The sequence below is a fragment of the Monodelphis domestica genome, chromosome 6, assembly GCF_027887165.1.
Source record: "Monodelphis domestica isolate mMonDom1 chromosome 6, mMonDom1.pri, whole genome shotgun sequence".
Lineage (NCBI taxonomy): Eukaryota > Metazoa > Chordata > Mammalia > Didelphimorphia > Didelphidae > Monodelphis > Monodelphis domestica.
Window position 1 is genome coordinate 172,933,238 of NC_077232.1, and position 22,121 is coordinate 172,955,358.

Consider the following 22,121-nt stretch of genomic DNA (forward strand, 5'->3'; position numbering starts at 1 on the left):
GTAGCCAAGTAAAATAAATCTAATTCCTCTCCCCACCTGGCAGTACTTCCAAAACTTGAAATCATCTAGCAGGTCCCCCCTTTCTCTTTCTTAGGCTAACTATTCCCACCAAACTCCATAGATGACATAGTTCCCCCATTTTGATTGCTTCCTTCCCCATCTTCCCTACTTTGTAAATGTCCTTCCCAAACATGGTACCCACAAAGGATCAAAATATTCTGGCTCCATTCCCACCAGGGCCCAGGAAATCCGAGTTAGCATCTCCTCCATACCAAAACATCTGCCTCTCTTAATATAGTACGAGGCTATATTGCCAGGTGGAAAGAGAATGGATTCACGGCTATTTCCGTTTCTGTACCCCAAAGTGTGACCCCCCAAACCACGGTCCAAGAACGTGCCTCTCTCTCCTTGGCTCTTCCAAAGTCACAATCTTCTCCTGTTAGCCATGAAAAAGGAAGGGGGTGGGGTGGGGAAGGGAGGATGAGGGGAGGAGGTGCTCATTACTGATACACCGAGAGAACGAACGACTATCTCCAGAAACAAAATTTTCTTTTTAAAACCTCTCCTGATTATATGCAGAAAAAGCTAGGGCTCGAACTCCTTCCAAGTCGCTGGAAGCTTTTAACAGAAAACCTTTCTTAAACTAGGCTAGCTTTTCTCCAGTTGATCCTCTAAACACTGCTGGCGATTTTTTCCCCCAATGCCTCTAACATATTTTCACTTAGCACCCGCTTGATGTATAAGATCTGACAGCCAGGCAGTTACAGGCCACCTGCATCACTGTCGCCATGACAACAGTGAAAGACAATCCATGATCCCATGCCCTGGTCACACGTTTCAATACAGCTTATCTGTCCAAAGCCACTGAGTCTAATGGAAGAGAGTAATTACAATCTTCTACTCATTGTCAAAATTCTCACCATATAATGCTCTTCAAAATTATTTTATTCCTCTCACATGGCTGCTTTGAGAAAACTCAAAGAAACCTTATGTGGAATGGAGTGAGGGGAAAGGAGGGGGAGGTTGATAAGAGGAGGGGGCAGAAAGAAGGACTGTGACTGGTATAAAAATGTAGCAGAATGTGAGTAAACTGTCCCTTTGCAGTATTAAAGGACTAATCAGAAGCTGAGGAATGTACCAAACAGGCAGAGGGATAAATACAAATCTCTCTCGTTCAGGGATCATCACTCCAGGTTCTTCTGGTTTGGGGTGGAGAAAAGGACGGAGCTCATTCTCTCTATGTCCACTGGTTCCAAGAGCACTCCCTACCATCTCCCTTCCCCCACTGCCTCATCTCCCTGCCCGCCCCTCCCCAGGTGACAATCTTCCCAGGAAAAATTATCACAAGCAATCCTGCATGCGGCTGTCCCTGCCACATTAAACAGCATGCCAGTTCAAACCAAACGAGATGATCATCAGGAATAAATGAATGCTGGTGACAGGCAGACATTCCCACAGTTCCCTTTTCAAATACTCCTCCCCAACCTGCATGCCGCAATATTTGGATCGGAAGAAGGAATGCCAACCAGCTGGTTGTCCTACTCTGGGGATTCAGAACCTCTCATCATTTTCCCTTGAGAAAACCCCTGGCACACAATTCTGGAAGGGTAAATCTCATATCAGAAAAGGTTTTCATAAAAAAGTTTCTAAGGGAAAAGGCTGCCTGAGCCACTGAGATGAAAAGGGAGAGGGAAAAGTCATGTTGTCTTTAAAAGGGAGCCCCAAAGGTAAATCAGCCGGGGGAGATGCTGCAAAATAATCCCAAACCTACATCCTTTGCTTTCCTCTTTAAAAAAAAATATTTAATTAATTAATTTGGAATATTTTCCCATGGTTGCATGATTCATGTTCTTTCCTTTACTTTCCTCTTGATGGCAATTCCATAGCCCATCATTTACCCACTGAAAAGAATCCAGAGCCTGAGTTTCACAGAATAAACACTATTTAAGTCAAGAAGAAATCTGGCCCGTGCAACCAATACATAAAATAATCCTAATGAAGAAAATGCATTTTACACTTATGGGCTTACATGAGGAAACTGAGCACATAGAGATGTGACTTGCCAAAAGTGGAACAGCAATAATTTATTTATTCACATATTTATTAAGTTCCTATTGTGGAATTACAGAATCTTCAAATTGTAAAGGATCACAGAAATCATCTAGCCCCAACCATACCTGATCTAGAATCTTCCCTACCAGGTCGCCAATAAAATCATCACTCTCTTAAGACCCTGTGAGAGAAGCAAAGATAAATATGATAATCCTGGAACTTTGTCTCTGATCTATAAGCATATGTGACAAAAAAAACACATGACAAAAAATAAATTTTATATTGAGATTGATATAGCATTTTTCTTATTAAGTACAATTAAAATGGCAGAACATTTAAGGAGCTCAAGTCAAGATGTCATGAATTTAGAATGCAAGCTCCTTGAAGGCAGGAATTGTTTCATTTTAGTTTCTGCATCCCTACCTTTAAATTGCTTGTTGAAATGAATCAGTATCATCAGATCACAAACTTAGAGGTGTGAGGGAACTTACTGGTCACTTAGCCTACACTGCTCTATCTGCAACTCAGGTGAAGAACCTGAGGCAAGTTAAGTGCTTTGCCCAACACTATGAAATAGATAGTAAGTAACTGACAGGATTCAAACGTGGATCCTTTGATTTCCAGAGTCAGCAGTCTTTCCATAGTATCTTTCTGTTATCAAGTGTTTCCATTATCAAGCTCCCTGTGTCTTACTTATAATGATTCACTGATGTTATAATACACAATGTTTAAAATCAGAAAAGTTATCCAGAAGCTTGAACAATGTAATCCACGGCTGGTGCTCAGGCCCTTTGGTTCTCTATCCTCTTTTATGGGATCATTTCTGATCGTTGCTTTGCTCATTAGCACATCCTGAGATTAGGCAGAGAACACAGGGGATCATGAGTATTAGGCAATTGTTCCTTAATAACTTTTTAAAGGAGTCATTCAAACATAGCTTCATAAGGACACAACCTCTCTAGAGTTTCCAAATAACTGGGAGTTTGGCATTCCATGGGCAAAGAGCTTCCTTGCATTAAGTATTTACTCTACTCAATTTAAGGGGTGTGTGGGTGCTGGTGTGGATTTGTGGGTGGGTGTTTTAAGGTTTCCCTTCTATCTTTGGTCAATTTCATAAGATTTAGAGCTACAGGCTCCTTGCTCCTTTCTGGGTCATTCCCTTGAATTCCCTCCTGATTTTACTTAATTATGTTTTTGGTTTTCCCTACTTGATAATAGTGATGGAGTCCAAGTCTGTGTTTATTTTATTTCTTTCATCTTAATAAAATAGGGCTAGGAAGCTCTAATTATCAAGTGCCCATTGTCGAGGGAATTCTCAAGTCCAGTCAGGAAAGAAGAATCCTGTAAATCTAAGACTTCCCATGTTCAAGTAAATACTTCTCTCAATCCAATTTTTTAAAATGCATTTATTTTTTGAGCACCGACTCTACTTAAGATCCATGTGCACTCATTAAATGGCAGCAGGGGATCTCCATAGAGAGCTGGCTTTGGAGTTAGGAAGACCTTGGTTCAAATGCTTCCTCTAACACATTCTGATTGAGTAACCCCAATAAAATCACTTAACTTATCAATGTCCCATGGCAGTTTTCTAAGACCCTGAGTTATGAATGAGTTGCGTTGCCCATCTAAACTGCAAATGGAATTTCCATGCCAGGAATCCCTCATTCTAGTGAAATCACAGATAGGGACCACAACAAAAAGTAGAGTAAAAAACTTGAAATGAATAAATTTCATATGGCATCATAAACTTAGAGGTATAAGGGACCTTAATTCTAGTAACCTGGGTGGGGATCAAGCTGCCCCACTTTGGGAATCACATTTGAGACAGCAGATATTTATTACATTTAGAAGAAGATGGAAACTGAAGCCTGGACAACTCTGTCACACAATATCACAAGTCCTGTTGAGGGAAGCAAATACTACAAAAGAATGGATCATTCAGAAACCTGTTTTGATCTAGTTCTCCAAATCTTTCGGGGGGGGGGGTTTATAGCTCTTTTGCAGATTTTATCTTAAAATTGTCAAAAACTTTGCCTTAAAGATGCCTATTTTCAAAGTACCTGGTCTCGGGTTTTTTTGTTTTTGTTTTTTAATGGCATCAGAGAGTTAGCACTATCCTGGGAATACATTTCAGTCTCTAATCTCTGTCCGTTTCAGGTTGGCCATCCCAGACCACAAAGCAACATGGGGAAGAGTCAACAAATGCTCAGTTCTACTTCCCCATTGGGTTTCACAAGACAGGATAGCTCACCTTGATGGAAGAGAAAAGAAAGCCATAGTATGACAGCACAAACTTGGGCTGGAGGGTTACTTGAGCCTGGAGTCAAGAAGACCTGAGTTCAAATGCAGCCTCAGACACTTATTAACTGTGTGACTCTGGCTAAGTCACTTAACTCCTATCTCAGTTTACTCATCTGTAAAAAGGGGGGGCTGTAATAAGAGTATACTTACCTCATACAGTTATTTTGACGATCCAATGAGATAATATTTGAAAGGTGCTTTGCAAACCTTAAAGAGATAAATATGTGTCTGTGGTGGTCCCCATCATGGTGCCACACACCTGGAGTCCCTGCTGCTAATGAAGTTGAGGCTGCTGATTTACCTATGTCTGGGAATTCTGTCTGAGCTTTAGTATTCCAAGATGACTGGGTCCCTGCCGTAATAACGCTAATATTATTATTCACCCCTAGAATAGCATACTGCTTCTTTGATACATAGAAGTTGTATGACCCTGGGCAAGTCACAATCTGTCACACTCTAAGCCAATTCTTTAATAGTATAAAATTTCAAAGAAGGCACTGGTAGATGCAGTTTGCTCAAAGAGGGCTCTCTATACTAATGAAATCACAGGTTTATTTCTCCATCTCTGCCCCCCATCTTTCTTCTTTGGCATAATGATTTACCTGAATCCATAATGCCAAGTTTCTATACTAAGGCCACCTGCTTGCTGCCAAACTTCTCCAAGACCATTCTCTGGCCTCCCTAAACTTCCACTATTACAATGTGGCTCTAGACCCCTGCGATACGCTTTGCCAACATGCTGCCCACTGAGGGACCTCCCTGATACTGGCTGTCCAACTGCCTGGAATTTCCTGTATTGTTTGTTGCTGGAACCCATCGTTATCGCTGGTCATTCCTACCCCAATTCCAAGACTAGCGGAGGACCTGAGTGTCGACTTGAAGCTTTCCTATACCTGCTACGATCTACATGGAGTTTACTGGCTTCCTGCCTTCCTCATCTGCTTTTCTGTGCAGTCACACTGCCTTACCTCATTGCTGTTTCCAAAGGAATGATCTCCTGCCACCAAAAGGGTCTTCTTTGTTCATGCATTGCATATAATAATCGTAACTGAGGTTCACATACAACTTTATACACATTGTCTGGTGAAAAACCCATGACTTCAATACTTCAGTGATTACTATTTTCCTTTTCTGGATAAGGAAACTGAGGCTCAGAAGGGCAACACCAGTCAGTCCATGGTCACACGGGTGGTATACCTCTGAGCTCAGATTGGAACCTAGCTTCCTCTTTCCAAGTCATATTTTTTCCATCAGCACAATGTTACCCTCCTAATAACTAAACCTGGCATTCGTGTCCTTGTGCTAGGTAACAGTCAATCAGCAGGCATTTATTAAGTGCATACTGTGTGCCAGGCACTGTTAAGTTTCCTAGGCAACAGCAAAAAGAATGCTACCTATGGAGCTGAAGGAGAGCAATGTCTCCATTTGGAGTCAGGACCAGAGTTCTAAATGGGGGGTCATGGCATTTAGCATCCCATTTCTTCTAGGCTTGGAATCTGCTGATATCGCCATCCATCACACCTCCTGAACCCAGGAGGGGAGCAAGGTAGGGAAACTAAAGAAGATGCCTCTTTCCCTCCTCTTTCTTCTCCTCCTCCTCCTCCTCCTCCCTCCCACCCTTATACACACAGCTAGGCTGATGTTAGACTTCTAGGACTAACATGTTAGCCAGAGCTGCAGAGAAGTGAGCACACAGGCAAGGGGATCTGAATCTACAGCAGTGCCCTTCATGGTGCCACACACCTGGAGTTCCTGCTGCTGAGGATGCTGAGGCTGGTAAATTACTTGTGTCTGGGAATTTGGAGCTGCAATATGCCAGGACAACTGTGTGTCTACAGTAAGTGTGGGGCAGACTACTACTGTAATACCAAAGGATTCAATATTTTTTAATGTGCATAAAGAAAAAATTGGTAAATACCTTGCTTTTAAAAAATAAACCAAATTGTATATAAAAATAAAAATATAAACTAAATCATATATTTTTAAAAAGTCTTCCCAGAGTTGTTATAAAGAGCAACTGAGATAATATTTTGTAAAACTAGTAGCACAGTGCCTGGCAAAGAATAAATGCTTATCTTCTCCCTCCTTCCCCTTTTCCTTCTTTCCTTTTTCCCCTCCATCTCTCCTTTCTTCTTTCCTTCCAATATGCTAAGAACTTGGGAGGAGAAGCTACCAGCCCAGGTGGAAAAAACAAAGCAAGTTAAAGCTCCCATGATGATTAGTTCTGCAACCAGGCTTATGAAGAGACACTACATGTCTAGTCTAGAAGACAGAGAGGGAGGTCAGTTCCCCAAATCAAAAACTAAACAAAACTGAAAACAATCCATGGTTGTCAGCAGAGAAAATAAGGACCTTCCCAGAGTCACCAGAGGCATCATCAGGGAATAGATGAGGTGGTAGGAAGTGAACCCTCTTCCCATGTTAATTCTTAATAATCCTATATTATAGCTCACACAGTTGCCTAGTAAGAAAGTTGCCTGGAAACTAGCTTCTTGTACAGTTTTGAGGTGAGATTTCATCTAAGTGCTTTATAAATAATTGGTACAACTTCCCTGGGAAGTAGAAAAAGAAGAATTCTGCAAAAAAGGAAAATGAGGCACTTAACAGTGAGCAACTTTCCAAATGATCCAAAACAAAGATGAATAACATATGGTTCATGATCCACTCTGGCTCTCAGAGCCTCTTGGACAGAGTTTAGACTAGTGAAGAAGGCTCTCTGCTTCAGAGATCCCTGGGAACTGAAGACTAGCTTAAGGCTCCATTGGCCTCCACTCAAATGGAGAACGGGAGAGTGGAAGAGTTTTAGGAAAATCACTTTGGCAGTTGAGTAGAGGAACTGGAGTGGAGAGAGACTTGAGGCAAGATCTTCTATGATGGACCAGGACTTATTTAAGCACCTAACAAGTGCAACTATATTGTACCAAGAGCCAGAAGTACAGACAAAAGGAACAGCAATCCCTATCCTGGAAGAGCTTTTATTATACTGGGAGATCAAGCAAGGTTGGTAATCTTGGATCTAAAGTAAGTCAAAGAAAGAACTGAAGCGATAACCATAAATCTTGGCCTCCATGTTGGGAAGAGAACGTTCGGTTTTTTATGTTATTCTTTGTTCCGATTTAACATATTCAGAAGTAGCAAGCTACAACTTCTTTTTTCTTCAGCTGGCGTAGAGGTTTAACCTAATCAAAATGGTGACTGTGTTACTACATCCATATGCTACCTATGAGTTCAATTTGGGACACGTAATTACTCGGCCGTAGGCAGTCATAATGTTCAACATACAGCATACAAACCCATTTCATATTTAGGCTCCCAAATAAAACATTTCTTCCTTCTTCCTCCTACATCCCTTTCCTCCACATGCTCTCAAATCATCCTGGAAATAATATAGATGCATTTTTTTCCACCCACTGTGTCTTTGCTTATAGGATAAAATACAAAAACTTCAAGCCAGCGTTTAAAGCCCTTCACAAACTAGCTCTAATCTACCTTTTCTGACTTGTTTTGCATAGTCTCCCTCTACATACTTGCCCTGCCTGCTGAAATAGCCTACTAGCTCTTGCCCTAATTTAGAATTCCAATTCTGTGCCTGGGTTCAGGCTGGTCCTACTGTCTCTTAGAATCCCCAACATCCTTCAAGGCTCAATTCACGTGCCACCTCATGTAACTTTCCTAATCCCCCCCCATTACTAGTAGTCTCTGCCAAAATTACTTAGTCTTTGCCTATTTGCACATACTATATCACATCAGTGGAATGTTAGCTCCTTGAGGATGGAGGTTTTCGTTTTGAGGTCAGCATCTCCCTACATGGTGCTTTCCATACAGTAGATACTTAATAAATGTTTGTTCAAATTACATTTAATTTTTAATACAAAATAAAGTTGCTTAAAAGTGGGCATGAACAACTGCTAAGTTTCTTAGCAAAGTTATAACTAAAGACGGTGTAACTTTGTCTCAGGGTGCCAACATTTGTGGGATCCACATTCTCCCAAATTGGCTGTTCTCCAGCCCAATGTTTTGGTATGTCAAAGTCCTTCACAAACTTCCTGTATCCAAAATGCAATCCGCCCAGTCCCTCATATGACCTTGGCCAGCTACCAAGGGTTCAACCATCATAGTTCACCTACCCTCCCATCATCGCTATACACCTTTCTTGCTGCCTCTCCAAAGAGGATGGTTTTCTAGGGTATGATTTGCCTCTGCCAAGAACAACTTCAGTCCATCAGTGTAGACCATCTTATCTCATGTCGACCTTCACTCCAAATTCTGGCACTTCTAGTTACAGCTCTGCTTCTAAGGGCAACAACTAAATAAAGGAAAAGTCTCAAGCTTACATATCAAACAGCCTAATGTTGAAGCAATGCCTCATGATATTGATGGAAATATGGTAAACTTTTGCCTTATATAAATGTATAAAATAATTTGTAATTACTTTTCCACTTCATTACCTTTTCTACTGAAAGATTTTGTTCCACATAGCCTTCCACACATGAGTTAGCACTACTTTTGAGTTATTTATAACCCTAAACAATCATAAATTTCATTTAAAATGTCTTATGGTTTCTTCTTTTTTCTGTAACTCAAAAAAAACCATTTAACCCCTATGTTCCCACCATAAATTCTTACTTTTAGGCAAATACCACAGATAGAGGTTCCTGGTGCCAAGGAATTTTTTTTTATTTTTAAAGAAAATCATCACCAAGTGAAATAAGAAAAGTTAAAACACGAGGTAAATGTCAGGTGTTTTCAACTTTATTATGTTCAAAGCAAGCATATATGCATAATAATTAAAGTTGGTAAGGGCAAAATTCCAAACCCAGTATAAGATAGGTCAATGAAATGCCCTTTGTACTATGTGCTAGAATTTTGTTGGGATGTAGAAATAATTTAAAAATTGATGAGCTCTTTCAGAAGTATAGGCACACGTTTCTTGAGGAGCCTAAAATCATGAAATCATTAATAAGAAGCCATTCATAATGAATCAAATTATATAAATGGACAATTTCCAAAAGAGGAAATACAAATTATTAATAATGATGAAAAATGCTCAACTTCCCTAAAAAAGCAAAGAGAAGCAAATTAAAAGTCCTATGAGATAGCACTTCACACTCATCATATTGGCAAAAAATAATTAAAAGTTACAAACCTCAGGGCTTTGTGGAATTGTAGAGAAAAAGAAAGTATACTTGTGCATTGCTAATGGAATTCAAAACTTGAGGAATCCTCCTGGAGAACAATCTCGGAGTAGAACATAAAATTTAAAAAAATAATATGATGATTTAATACATTAAGTCTATTATTGGGAATATACCGTGAAAGAAGGATTTAGGTTGCAAGGTGGATAGAGCACTAATGCTTGAAATCAGGGAGACCCAAGCCTGTCTTGGATACTTCCAAGCTGTGAGATCCTAAGGAAGCAACTTAATCTCTCTGGGTTTCAATTTCTTATTCAGTAAAATGCTGGGATTAGACTTGATGGTCCTCAAGATCTCTCCAAGTTCTAAATCTATAATTCTATGATCAATGAAGTTATCCGCAGCAACAGAAGAAGAATTGTTATTTGCACAGCAGCATTACATGTAATTGCAAACAAACAAAAAATCCAGAAGAAACTCAAACATCTAACAATGGGGGAAGAGTTAAACAAATCATGATAGAATAATGCAAAGGAAAACTATAATGCCTTTAAAACAAAACAAAACCAAAAAAATTCAACTAAGTCTGGAAAGATCTTGATGAAATGATACAAAGCAAAAAGAAAAAGAAAAAAAACAGATCAAGAATACAAACTATGCCCATATAAAGACGAAAAGTCAATGAAAATGAAAGAATAAAAGAGTCCTAATGAGGACTTGGACAAAGTAAATATTAATATTAATTTAGTTTTTATTATGAATTAATATTAATTAATTTGACATTCGTTATTAATTTAGAAGTAGACAATTGTTGCAAGTTTCCTTGATTATATTAATGCTCCATATGAGTTGTACTAAAATGTGCAACAATAAAAAAATACATTCCTTCATATTACATATCCATTTACCTAAGTCAGAGTGGGCCTCATTTGATTGACTGTGGCACTTCCTGAGAAGCTAGGTCTAAATTATAAATTTTGCCACAATTCTTGCTTTAAACACAATGAGGAGAACTTGCTTTTTGGAGGACCCTTGAGTTGAATCCTTATGTAAAGAATCTTTTTATAATGCAAATAATTACCCTTTCTGATTTGGAATGTAATAAGCACACAGATGCAGAAATGCAGAAAGCTACTGATAATACTATCATAGGTGCCAATTTAAACCTAGAAGAGCCTTACCAACTCAGACAAATTCAGAGAGGCCCACAAAAATTAGTGAAAAGTATGGATTGGCGGGTTTCTTTTTTTTAATAGACTTTTATTGTTTTCAAGGACATAATTGCACCTACCTAACAAAGTATTGCTAAATAGAGGTCCTTCAGGGACCCTGCTTTAATGAATAGAAAAAATTATTTATAATTAGCATATTAATGGTTTCTGTGTGAAGGAGTTTTTCTAAGGTGCTTAAAACAGTTTGCTCTCTTAAGTAGATTTAATATCCTCACTCCCCCTTGAAATATTGTTTATGTTGTTAATTTACCTACTAAGAATTCTTTTTCATAATATAGTGCAAAGCCCTATACCCCTTTTCCTGCTTAACACAAATTCTGAATGAATGGCTTCAAGTCAATCAAATGATGGGATGCATGCAAAATGGAGCAAGTGAAAAATGAGGAGTGTCTAAAGGACTTGACATCATGGAGCACAGGCAGGAGCCTCCCTCTGACAGATCCAGAAAAAAAGAGGAGTTCCTAAAGAGATTCCCCAGCTGATCCTACGTAAGCTGACGCTAGCACCACTTCAGGAGATGCCATGGCAAGAGAATTATACACCCAGAGGAAATGTTCAATTTACGTGAAATTTTTCACGGTCATTAAAAGTCACCAAAAAGCAAGAGCTTTTTGTGTTTTGTTTTGTTTTTTTCTGATGTCCCAGTAGAAGAACCACAAGGCAGAGCGATAGCCAGAGAACAAAAAGTTCATCTGGTCCAAATCTATCATTTTATAGGGAAAAGTCCAGTGAGGATGCACCACTAGCCAGTTAGTGACCGAGCTTTAAAACGGCCCGGCTCTCCCAAGTCTCTGAGCCATGTTCTTCCCATGAACAACACCTGGCTGCCAAAGGACACCTAGCTGAGTGTGGGATCATCTGGCGCCATTTTTCTCTGGAATCGGCCATAAGGAGATGGTCACTCTGAACTCAGTTCTCAATTCCACAATTTCAAAAGCTGCCATATCCAGCAGCCCCAGTCAGCTGTCACTTCATTAGGGTCAGAACAACATAGCTGCTTAATACTCTAGAAGACAGGAAGTGAATCATACTGTACTCAACTCAAAGTACAGTAAGCATTTAGGGAACCTAAACACTGCTTGCCAAATGGAATGAGTAACCTTCTTGCAAGAAGTCACAGGATACGCCATGATGAAAAATGAGTAGCACTTCTGGGTTGTTTTTGTACCTCACCTTCCAAAGAATAGTCCCCTCCATCTTGCAGGCATCCTTGGCATAGACTTTGACTACCAGCATCATCTTCTGGAAGAGTGAATTCTTTTTGGAATAGTCTCATTGAATTAAAGGCTTGGTCTACCAACCATGGGGTTTTTAAGGTTTCATGAACCATGGGTCCCTTTGGCAGTGTCTTAGAACCTATAGACCCTTCCTCAGAATAATATTTTTAAAGGCACAGATTTAGGATTATAAAGAAAACCAACTGTTTTGAAGTAGTTATCCAAATATTTTTAAAAATATTAACAAATTAAGAGAAAGGTAACTACTTGTACAAAAATATTTATGGCAGCCCTTTTTGTGCTGGCAAAAAAATTGGAAATTGATAGGATGTCCATCAACAGGGGAATGGCTGAACAAATTGCGGTATATGATGGTGATGAATTACTACTGTGCTACAAGAAATGATGAGCAGTATGATTTCAGAAAAAGCTGGTAAGATCTATGTGAACTGATGCAGAGTGAGATAAGCAGAACCAGGAAAACATTATACACAGTAACTGAAATACTGTGGAATAATCAACTGTGACAGACTTTGCTATTCTCAATAATACAACAATGTTCATTAGACAATATGTCAGAGGGTGAGGTGGAGGCATGGATAGTGATGTAGAAGGAATTCCCATCCACTTATTGGCTACACTGGAGAGCTTCTGAGGACTCTTTTCAATTCTAAAACTTTGTGCTTCTGGGATAGATGTGACCAAGGACTTATTGATAAAGAATATACTATCCACCTCCAGAAAAAGAAGTATTTGAATCAGAATGTAGATCAATGCATATGATTTTTCACTTAAGCTTATTTGTGCTTTTATTTGGGGGGTTGGCTTTATATGACATTCTCTTACATCAACAACCAATATGGAAATCTGTTTTACATGATAATACATGTATAACCCAGATAAAACTGCTTACCATCTCCAGGAGAGAAGGGAAGGAAGGGGGTGATTTGAATCTTATAAATTTAAGAAAGCACAAGTTAAACATTTTTATCGTGCATAATTGGGAAAATAAAATATTTTTTAAAATATTAGCAAGTTCACAAGCCCCAAGTGAAGAATCCCTTGTCTAACCTTTCCCATTTTACAATCCTTAATGTGCATTAGACAATATGCCAGAGCTTTAGGAAGTCACTCATCTGTCAACAAGTATTTATTCTTCACTTACTATATACCAGGCACCATGTTAAGTGCTAGAGACACAGAGAAAGGCAAAAACACTGTCCTTGTCCTCAAAACTGTATATATAAGACATACACAGTGTAAATGGAATGTGGAACATTAATAACCTAGAGAATGTAGAGAAGGGCAGCTTCAAGCATGAGGGCTCAGCTGAAGAGCTAAGAGGTGCTTAACCTGGCAAAGAGAAGATATGGTCCAGAGGCCATGAGAGTGGTCTTCAAGCATCTGAAGGGCTGGCTTCGATTTGTAAAAGGCTGGGATTTTTGTACCTTTCTTTGGAGTTGCCCTGGTCTCTTATCAGCATAATAACCCTCCGCCAGCATACAACTGCAACAAGGAATAGTCTTAGCGCGTCGCACTGGGCATTGAGATGAAAGGACGCTTGCCCAGCGTCACAAAGCTAGCCTGGGTCAAGAGGCAGGACTTGAATCTACATCTTCCTCACACCAAGGCTGGTTATCTGTCCACTTACTAAGCCATGAATGTCATTCATATAGTAGTCACCCACCCCCACACAAAAGGTACCATTTGATAATAGATGGAAAGAAATTCTTCCTACAGATTAGAGCTATCCAGAAGGGAAATGGGTTTGCCTGAGAAGGTAATAAGTTAACCTCTTCTCCTTGAAAATCTTTAAGGAAATGGGAGTAGCTAAGTGACTCGGTGGATTGAAAGCCTAAAGACCAGAGGTTCTAGGTAAAAACTGGCCTCAGATACTTCCTCATTGTGTGACTTGACCCTCATCATCTAGCCCTTACCATTCTTCTGCCTTGGAACCAAAACACAGTAAAGGTTAAAAAAAAAAAAGGAAATCTTCAAGGAAAGTTTGGATGACCACTTGTTGTGGGGTGGGGTGGGGGCATGAGGAGTGATGTAGAAGGGATTCCCATCCACTTATTAGCTGTACTCTGAGGACTCTTTCCAATTCCAAAACTATGTGCTTCTGAGATAGATGTGACCAATATCTTCTCTTCCTTAGCAAACACTGAGCTCTCATTTCAGGGTTTTAACAACCAATTTCTCTAGTTTTTCCTCTTATATTTGGTGCTATTATTTATGGTGACTCCAGATGAACAAAATGACTTCTACCTCACAGACTGCATAAAAAAAGGGAGGGGGGGGATTATGGCTTTCTTAAACACTCATCGCCCACTGCTTAAGTGTAGAGGGACAGAATTATAGACTTAGAGATGGAAGGGACACTAAAAGTCACTGAGTTCACCCCCTTCATTTTTACAGATGAGGAAACTGAGGCTAAAAGAGGCTATGGAACTTGATACGGTCACACAATTTACAAGGAACAGGAGCAAAGTCTGGGCTGCTCAGAGCCTCTGATTTTAGATCCAATATTCTTTCCACTGTATAATAATATTTCTAATTTGTTTAAAATGTGTTCCAAAGAGATCATTTCTAAAGATCCATGAACCCTCAGAGTTATTATCCACATGCTGGGAAGAGAGGGAGGGAGGATAACGAGTAACCAAACCTCTACAAATGACCTCAAATCTGATCATGACTTTCTGTTTATAATCATATAGTAAATACCCAGGTATCAGTACTCTTAAGGAACCCATCAATGACAAAACCAAGTATTCCAATTTTTTTTTAAATCTTCCATGGAATAGGAAAAAAATGCTCTCTCTAAGACACAATCGATTCAAAATTCAAAAACAAAAGAGCTGTTCTGAATCAGAATTTGTAAATGCCTGTAAATAAACAGGACCACTTTTAGGGTCCCACCCTTTGTAGAGTAAGGCCACATGGTTCTCTGAACAACGTACACAGTAGAAGAGTAGGATTTTGTTCAGAAATCCTATAGCTGGCTTATGTGTATGTGCTTTTTAAGACTCAAGGAGACCTACAAATGTTAACACACACATAATCCCTCTGACAGCAAGAAAGAACATACCGACTTCATCAAAAACATCAGACAGAATGTCATGGAGAACAGAGCCCAGAATGGGACGATCATCACAAGAGATTTTCTCTCTAACATCGACGACTCTGGTCAAGTCAAAATAGTTGAGATTTTTTCCTACTGCGTTCAGCTTTTAAAGAGAGACCATGTAACTTGTGTTAATACACAAAAGGCAAACACTACACATTGAGGGGGGACAAGTTTGAGATGCTGTGCCCACCACACTATGCCCCAGGCTATAGCTCTGGTACCCCTATAGTCCAGTTAGCAGGTATTAAAAACTTATTTTCTGGCATGAGAAGATCTTGAAAGACCTTGAGGCTCTCGTCTGGGACTATTCAATATGAACATGACTGACTACTGATAGAGACAATTAGATAAGGATGGGTGACGTAAAGAAATAATAATCCTTCTATAGAAACAACAGAGAACATTTCTATAACTTCTTCTGATATCAATACTTGATCCTGCCATTCATCTTGAACATCCCACAGAAATGATATTCTTTAGTCTTGATGTCCTTACGTGCCCATGGAAGTCACCTGTGCTCAAAATCTTTTTGTTGGCCAAATTCTCCCATGAAGACCTTAAATGAAAGTAGTGGAGAAATACACTACCCTGATTCTGAGCATATTCTAGGTGGTATCATCCAAGGAAAATATTTAAAATTCCAAAAAGAAAAATCCCTTTGAGGAATAATCCTTAAAAATCAATGCAAGATTGCCAGGGGAGTTGGGGTGAAAGGAGGACACAGTTCAAGGCAAACTCGGGATGGACTCTCAATCTAAACCGTCTGGGGGCAAAGGAGAGGCACTTTCTATGATTTGGGGTTACTGAAGGTTAAAGTCTCTCTGTATGTGGCTTCGATGCAGTTCCACAAGTCCCACTACTGAAGTCAACTCCAAGGCCATCTTTTCACTTTCCCCTCTAACCCCACCCAACAAAAAGACAGCCCGTACCCAGTGCACTCTCACGCAGCTCACTTTCTGGGAACAATTTCAAAAGGACTGTACTGCAAAAAGCAACCCTTCAACTAGACTTACTTTGGGGGAGCTACAGCAGAATCATAGAGCCCCTCGTTTAGATAAGGGCTGGACACCTTTTTCTAGAGCAAAAAGCAGCCACTGAGTTGAGAACTAAGGTTGTTGAAAGATAGCTAGCTACCTGAAGCCAGGTCATTGGCATTTAAAGTCACCTCCAATCTTACTGAGCTGCGGGACCCCACCATCTCTCAAGCTAAATCTGCCTTTTAGTCATCAATCAAGCATTTCCAGACATATTCCACATTGCTCCCCACTCATACACTCTACCTTCAGCCAAACTGACCTGTAGATTCTTTCCTGAAAGCAATACTGCAGCTCCATTCCTTTACACTGGCTCTCTCCCCTCCCCATCCAAGATATTCCATCTCCTGCCTCTTATCCAAGCTGCTCCCCATGCCTGGAACATTCTTCCTCACCTCTACCTTGTGAAATCTGTAGCTTTCGTCAATGTAAAGTTGAGGTGAAAACTCCTACATGGAACCTTCCATCATTTCCTCCCCCACCTCCCCTGAGTGCTTTCCCCCTCCTCAGATTATCTTGCTTTAACTTGCCTGTATATGTGCTAGATAACCCCCCCCTCCAGGGGAACAGAAGCTCTTGAGGGAAGGGACTTCTCCTTTGCCCATATTCCCAATCCCTAGCATTATTCCTTGCTCAACAAATGTTGAGTTAGATTAAATTTTAAAGAGGGGAAGAGCCTGACCATGGATACAACTTGAGGTTTCATTCATCACTTATATATAAAAAACTCCAAACTCACATGCCCCCAGGAAAGAAAATCCCCTTGTCCTGGAAATACAACGGCTTACAGTGAAGCAAAGCACGTGTGATCAGTTGAGGAGCTCACATTTGTAAACTTATTGAGGGCAGAGAGTTTTATTTTTGTGTTTTTAATCCCAGCATCTAGCACAGGGTCTTGTACCAAGTAACTGCTTAATGCATGCTTATTAGAGAAAAAATCAAACACTGTATAATATTAATGACCAATCTTGGCAGGGTAGAAAATAATAAGGAAATGCTCCCCACTCCTCTACCCTGACCTCCATTCTTCTTTCCTGAGTGACAGGAGGGAGAGAATTCTGAGTGTAGTATGTGTATAAGCTTTCACATTCTCTCTATCTTTTGGTTTTATTTAATTGTTTTTCTTTGTTCTAGCCATACTGACTTATGTTGCTTCCTACTGATGTTCCATCTTGTGGTCTGTAATCATTCTCCCTTCTCACCTCCACCCCTTAGAATTGCTGACTTTCTTTGAGACTCAGCTGTACAGTCTTCTTTTCCCACACACTCCAGCAGCTTCTGCTCTAGTTCTGCCCTCCTATCTGCTAGGAATGTACTTTGTTTGTACCAACTAATTTCCATGTTGTCTCTTCTATTAGAATGTAAACCCCTTGAGGGCAGGGACTGCTTTTGACTTGTCTTACTTTTCCACAGTGCTTGGCATAGCTCCTGGTACAAAGTAAATGCCTGTTATTAGTTTGGATGAGAGGGGTAATCTGGAAAGTACTATTATGTAAACAAAAAGAATCAAAAGACTAATTTTTTGAAGTCAATGTTTAAAGTCTTCTTTAGGAGACAAACCAATTTAATCCAAGGACTGGGAAGTCTTCTTACAGATCCTCTTGCCCCCCCTCCCTTTCTTTCCCCTAGACTCACAACTCCTTTAGGGTTTTGATCTCTTTCTAAAGATAATAAACAGCTAACATTATACTCTGGTTGGCTATGTTTGTCCACTTGAAGACAGGAAGAACTCTGTGGTCCGACATTTCTCAGCTTTTCCAAACCTTAGCCCAATCAGAGGCTTCAGAGAAGCAAATTAATAATTATGATGACTTGAAAAAGGGTTACAAATCACGTTTAGGTTTGTCTCCTCATCTTAAAAGCGAATTCAGGGGAGACGCCTACCACGCAGATCCAGGAGCCTCTCCTAATGAGTAATGAACAGTATTAAATTACAGGCTGCATCTGATAGCTCACACACACAAACCCCACATCCAAGTGAGATGAAGGCTTAGAAAAGTAGTTATTAACAGAAGATAAATCAACAAAACCTTTGGAGGAGCTGATATCATCTGTATTTCTCTGCTTCCCTATTGGTATAAGGAGCTATGGTGTACCCACTTTCAATGAGAATGGATCATCTTTCAACTCAGGTCACTCTTCCCAATGGCAGCTCCCAGTGGGTCATCCTCTCATCCATGCCAGAGGAGACATTTACTCTGTCCCTGGGATCATAAGTGACTTGTATTCACAAAGAATCTGTGATTAGGAATTTAGGGTTCTTATTTTTTATACAAAAAAAACCCCATGATATACCGTAATACCCTAGAGAAGGAATTATGGGGTGAGAATGCCAGACTTGAAGTCAGGAATACCTGATTTCAAATCCCACCTTTCTGACCGTTACTAGCTATGATTTTACCATAGGCAAATCTCCACCGCCTTAGTTTCTTATTTGGCCAAATGGACAGAATAACAGTTGTAATACTATTCTCATAGGCTTGTTGTAAGGTTTAAATGAGATAATGTATGTAAAAGACTTTGCAAGGTTTAAAGTGCTCTAAATGTCCATTATCATTATGTTGGAAAATCCTCTAGAGCTCACCTAATCCAATGTCTTCATTTTATAGGTAAGGAAATTCGATAAGTGAATGGTCCACTGTCAGATGGGTCAGAAGTGGCAAAGTCAGAATCTGAACCCAGGTAATCTAACTCTACTTCCCATAGTTTCCACTCTAGCACTCTGCTTGGAGGTTGGTTTCCTCATCTGGCAAGGGAGGGCTCACTACATCAAAGCGTTGTTATTATAAGGATCAAATGAAATAACAGACATGAAAGGATATTTTAACAGTAAAACAGAATTGTCCCAGCCATCGTCTTTACCCTGTGTTAGCAACGATTCAAGTTTTGAATTTGTTACTACTGTTTATATTAATGGCTATTCCTTCAAAATCTCTTAGTTTCTATATTCACATATTTAGAGTGATATGCAAAAGAAAAAATGTCTGGAAATGTAATAATCTACCCTCTTCCAGGAATTCTGCTCATGAAAGGAATATCTAATTCTGTAAGGAGTTTCTTGCCTGTTCTAATTATGGTTTCCAAATTGGTCCAAATATAGCCCATATATTTTCCACAAAACTGGCTTGTATAAAAATTTGAGTGTGACTTGGGGAAGGGGAAGAATGTAGAAATAGAAGAGGGTGATAGACCTGTGATTTCACTGAGATAAAGAATTCCTAAAGTGGAAACTCTCTCTACTGATAAAGACTAGTAAATGATGTTAAACTTCTAGTTTTAGAAAGTTGGCCCCAAGGCAATGCCTTACCCAAGGTATTAAAATCAATATGGATTAGAAGCAACACCTGAACCCACAGGCATGTTCCTGACTCTAAAACCAGCTCTATTCCCATTCTACTTCTGAGGGTGAAAGGGAGGAGGTAGAGATCCATCAAAGGGTCAGATTTTCACACTCACACTCACACTCACACACACACACACACACACACATACACACACACACACACACCCCTACACAGAGTTTGGTGAGTGATAGCTAGATTTGGAGTCAGGAAGACCTGAGGTCAAACCCTACTGCAGATACTGATGTCCCCTAAGCAAGTCACTTGACCTATTTCATCATGTGTAATAATGGTGCCTATCTTGTAGGGTCATCGTGAGGATCCAATGAGACCATATGGCACAAACCTTACATTGATATGTAAATGTGAGCTACACATACACACGTAATTTTTTTTCAGAGAGGTTTATTTTTTAGGATATGACCGATACCCAGGGGCAGTTTGTATTTGCATTCATATGGTGAATGTCAAATCAGCACAGAGCGATTTCTTATGAATCAGGATTCCGAATGATCAGTTCCCAGTTTCCCATTACTTAGTAAGAAATCTTCTTTCTTGGGAAGAAGTGTTAAGGACTCATTTTTATAAGCCACGTTTCACATACTCAAGGACATGGGCCAAGACAAAATGCTCCATGGAAATAATCCAGGTGCAAATGTGTTGGATGGGGATTATGTATTTTTTTAAGCACATCCAACACTTTAGCATTATGGTTTTGCATTAATCTTTTGCTTTTCATACCATCTAATCTCTTTTCTCCCACAGTCCGGATTTTGGATACACTTATTTCCAGTCCATCAATCAAAATTTCATTTTTTTCCCTATGTTTAAGAAAAGAATCTCACAGAATCTCTGAGTTGAAAGGACCCTCAGGAGCCAGCTAATCCAAACTCTAATTTACCAGGCATCTCCCACTACACCACACAGGACAAGAAGTCAGCCAGGCTTTGTTTAAAGATAATTCCTCCAATGAGGGGAAAGGGTCAGCACTTTCTCCACTTTGGACAATACTAATTGTGGAGAAATCTCTTCCTTGGATCAAGTCTAATTCTGCCTGTTTTCAGCTCCCACTTATGGCTCCTAGTTCCACCTCGGAACTCGAGTAGAGCAAGTCTGATTCCTCTTTAGAATACAGCCTTCCAGATACCTGAAGCTAGCTATCAAGTCCCCACCCCCACCCCCACCTTCCCCTCACCCCAATCTGTTGTAATCTAGACTAAATGTCAGTAATTCCTCCATCTGAACCTCCTATGACGCAACCTTGAGCCCACTGTCATTCTGGTTGCCCCCCCTCTGAATATTCTCCAGCTTATCCACCTTCTTAAAATTCCATGCCAAGAACTCATCAAAATACTCAAGGTGTGACCTGACCAGTATGGCAGGATTAGCACCTCCCTAGTTCTGTGCTCTGAGCTTTTTTCTTTTTTAATGCCACCCAGAATTCCATTAGCTTTGGAACCACTAGAAAACACTCTTGATTCACATTAAGCTAGCAGTTCACTAAAACTTCCAGATTTTTTTCAGGTGAATGATCATCCAGCTGCTTCTCCCCTACAATCCACTTGTGAAGTACATTTTTTTGGCAACCAAAGTGTAAGTCTTCTACATTTATCCCTATTAAATTCCATCTAATTGGATTCCTCCTAATGTTTGAAACAGTCAAGACCTTTTTAGGTATCAGCTCTATCATCCAATGTTAGTTATTACCCTAATGTACTTTCCTATCCTAAGATTAATAACAAAAATAATAATAACTGACATTTATGCAGGGTGTCCCAAAAGTCTTAGGGCAGTTAAAAGCTTTAAACTGCCCTAAGCCTTTTGGGACATCCATACAGCACTTTGAGAATTTGCAAAGCCCTCTACTTACATTTTCTCATTTAATCCCAATAGCAGCCCTAGGGGCTCCAGGTATAACTAGACTGCACATATAGTTATTTCCATTTCAGACTCTGAACAGTTAAATAGTTTGGCCAGGGTCACTAACTAACAAGTGTCAGAGGTTCCCTATGACATAAAAAAAAAAAAACCCTTCCAACATTATCCCTTGAAATGTGTAGTCTAGCATTTCAGAAGAGTATGGTGCAGATGGAAGGTTTTTACCTCTAAAGAAAACAACCTTTTTTATTGAGTTGGCAGGAGTCACAGTGAAGCCATTTTGAAAGAGTGCATTTCAAAGCATAAGATGGAGCTCCATTAATGTAATTGGCCATATTGCCATTTGCTGTTCTGAAGTGAGCAATTCCAAAACATGTGGCCATTTCCAGGCAGTCCTGTGAACCCTGACCACCTCAGGTCTCATTTCTGGGCATCACTGTGCTTTTGTTACCATTACATGGTAGTCTCTGAAGCCAAGAAACCAACTACATCTCACAGAAGGGCCACGATATAGTGGACAGAGCCCTGGGCTTCAAGGGAACAAACTCTGGGTCCAGCTCTTGTCTCTGACACCTCTGGTCAAAGTTCTTCATCTCCACGAGTCTTGGTTTTGCAATCTGTAAAAAGGTGATCATAAGAACTATAATAGATACATCATAAGGTTGTAGGAGGTTCAAGTGAGCTAGTAGATGTACAGAACTTTGCAAATTTGAAAGCTCTAGGGAACCACCAGCTATTGCTGTTGTTGCTGTAATGGCTCTTACTGACTAAGCCAAGTTTATACCTTGATGATGTTCCTATGGA

The 22,121-nt window shown here is 39.9% G+C and overlaps 1 protein-coding gene and 1 long non-coding RNA gene across 4 annotated transcripts in view; both read right to left on the reverse strand.

Annotated features, from left to right (window-relative positions):
- LOC103096559 (uncharacterized) overlaps window positions 1–20,605 on the reverse strand; it is a 47,446-nt gene extending 26,841 nt beyond the window's left edge. The window contains exon 1 of the long non-coding RNA XR_468836.3: window positions 1–20,605. This exon is cut by the window's left edge and continues 20,466 nt beyond it. This is a non-coding gene — a long non-coding RNA (uncharacterized LOC103096559).
- MAML3 (mastermind like transcriptional coactivator 3) overlaps window positions 1–22,121 on the reverse strand; it is a 556,838-nt gene that overhangs the window by 479,112 nt on the left and 55,605 nt on the right. The gene's annotated exons all lie outside the window — the stretch shown is intronic.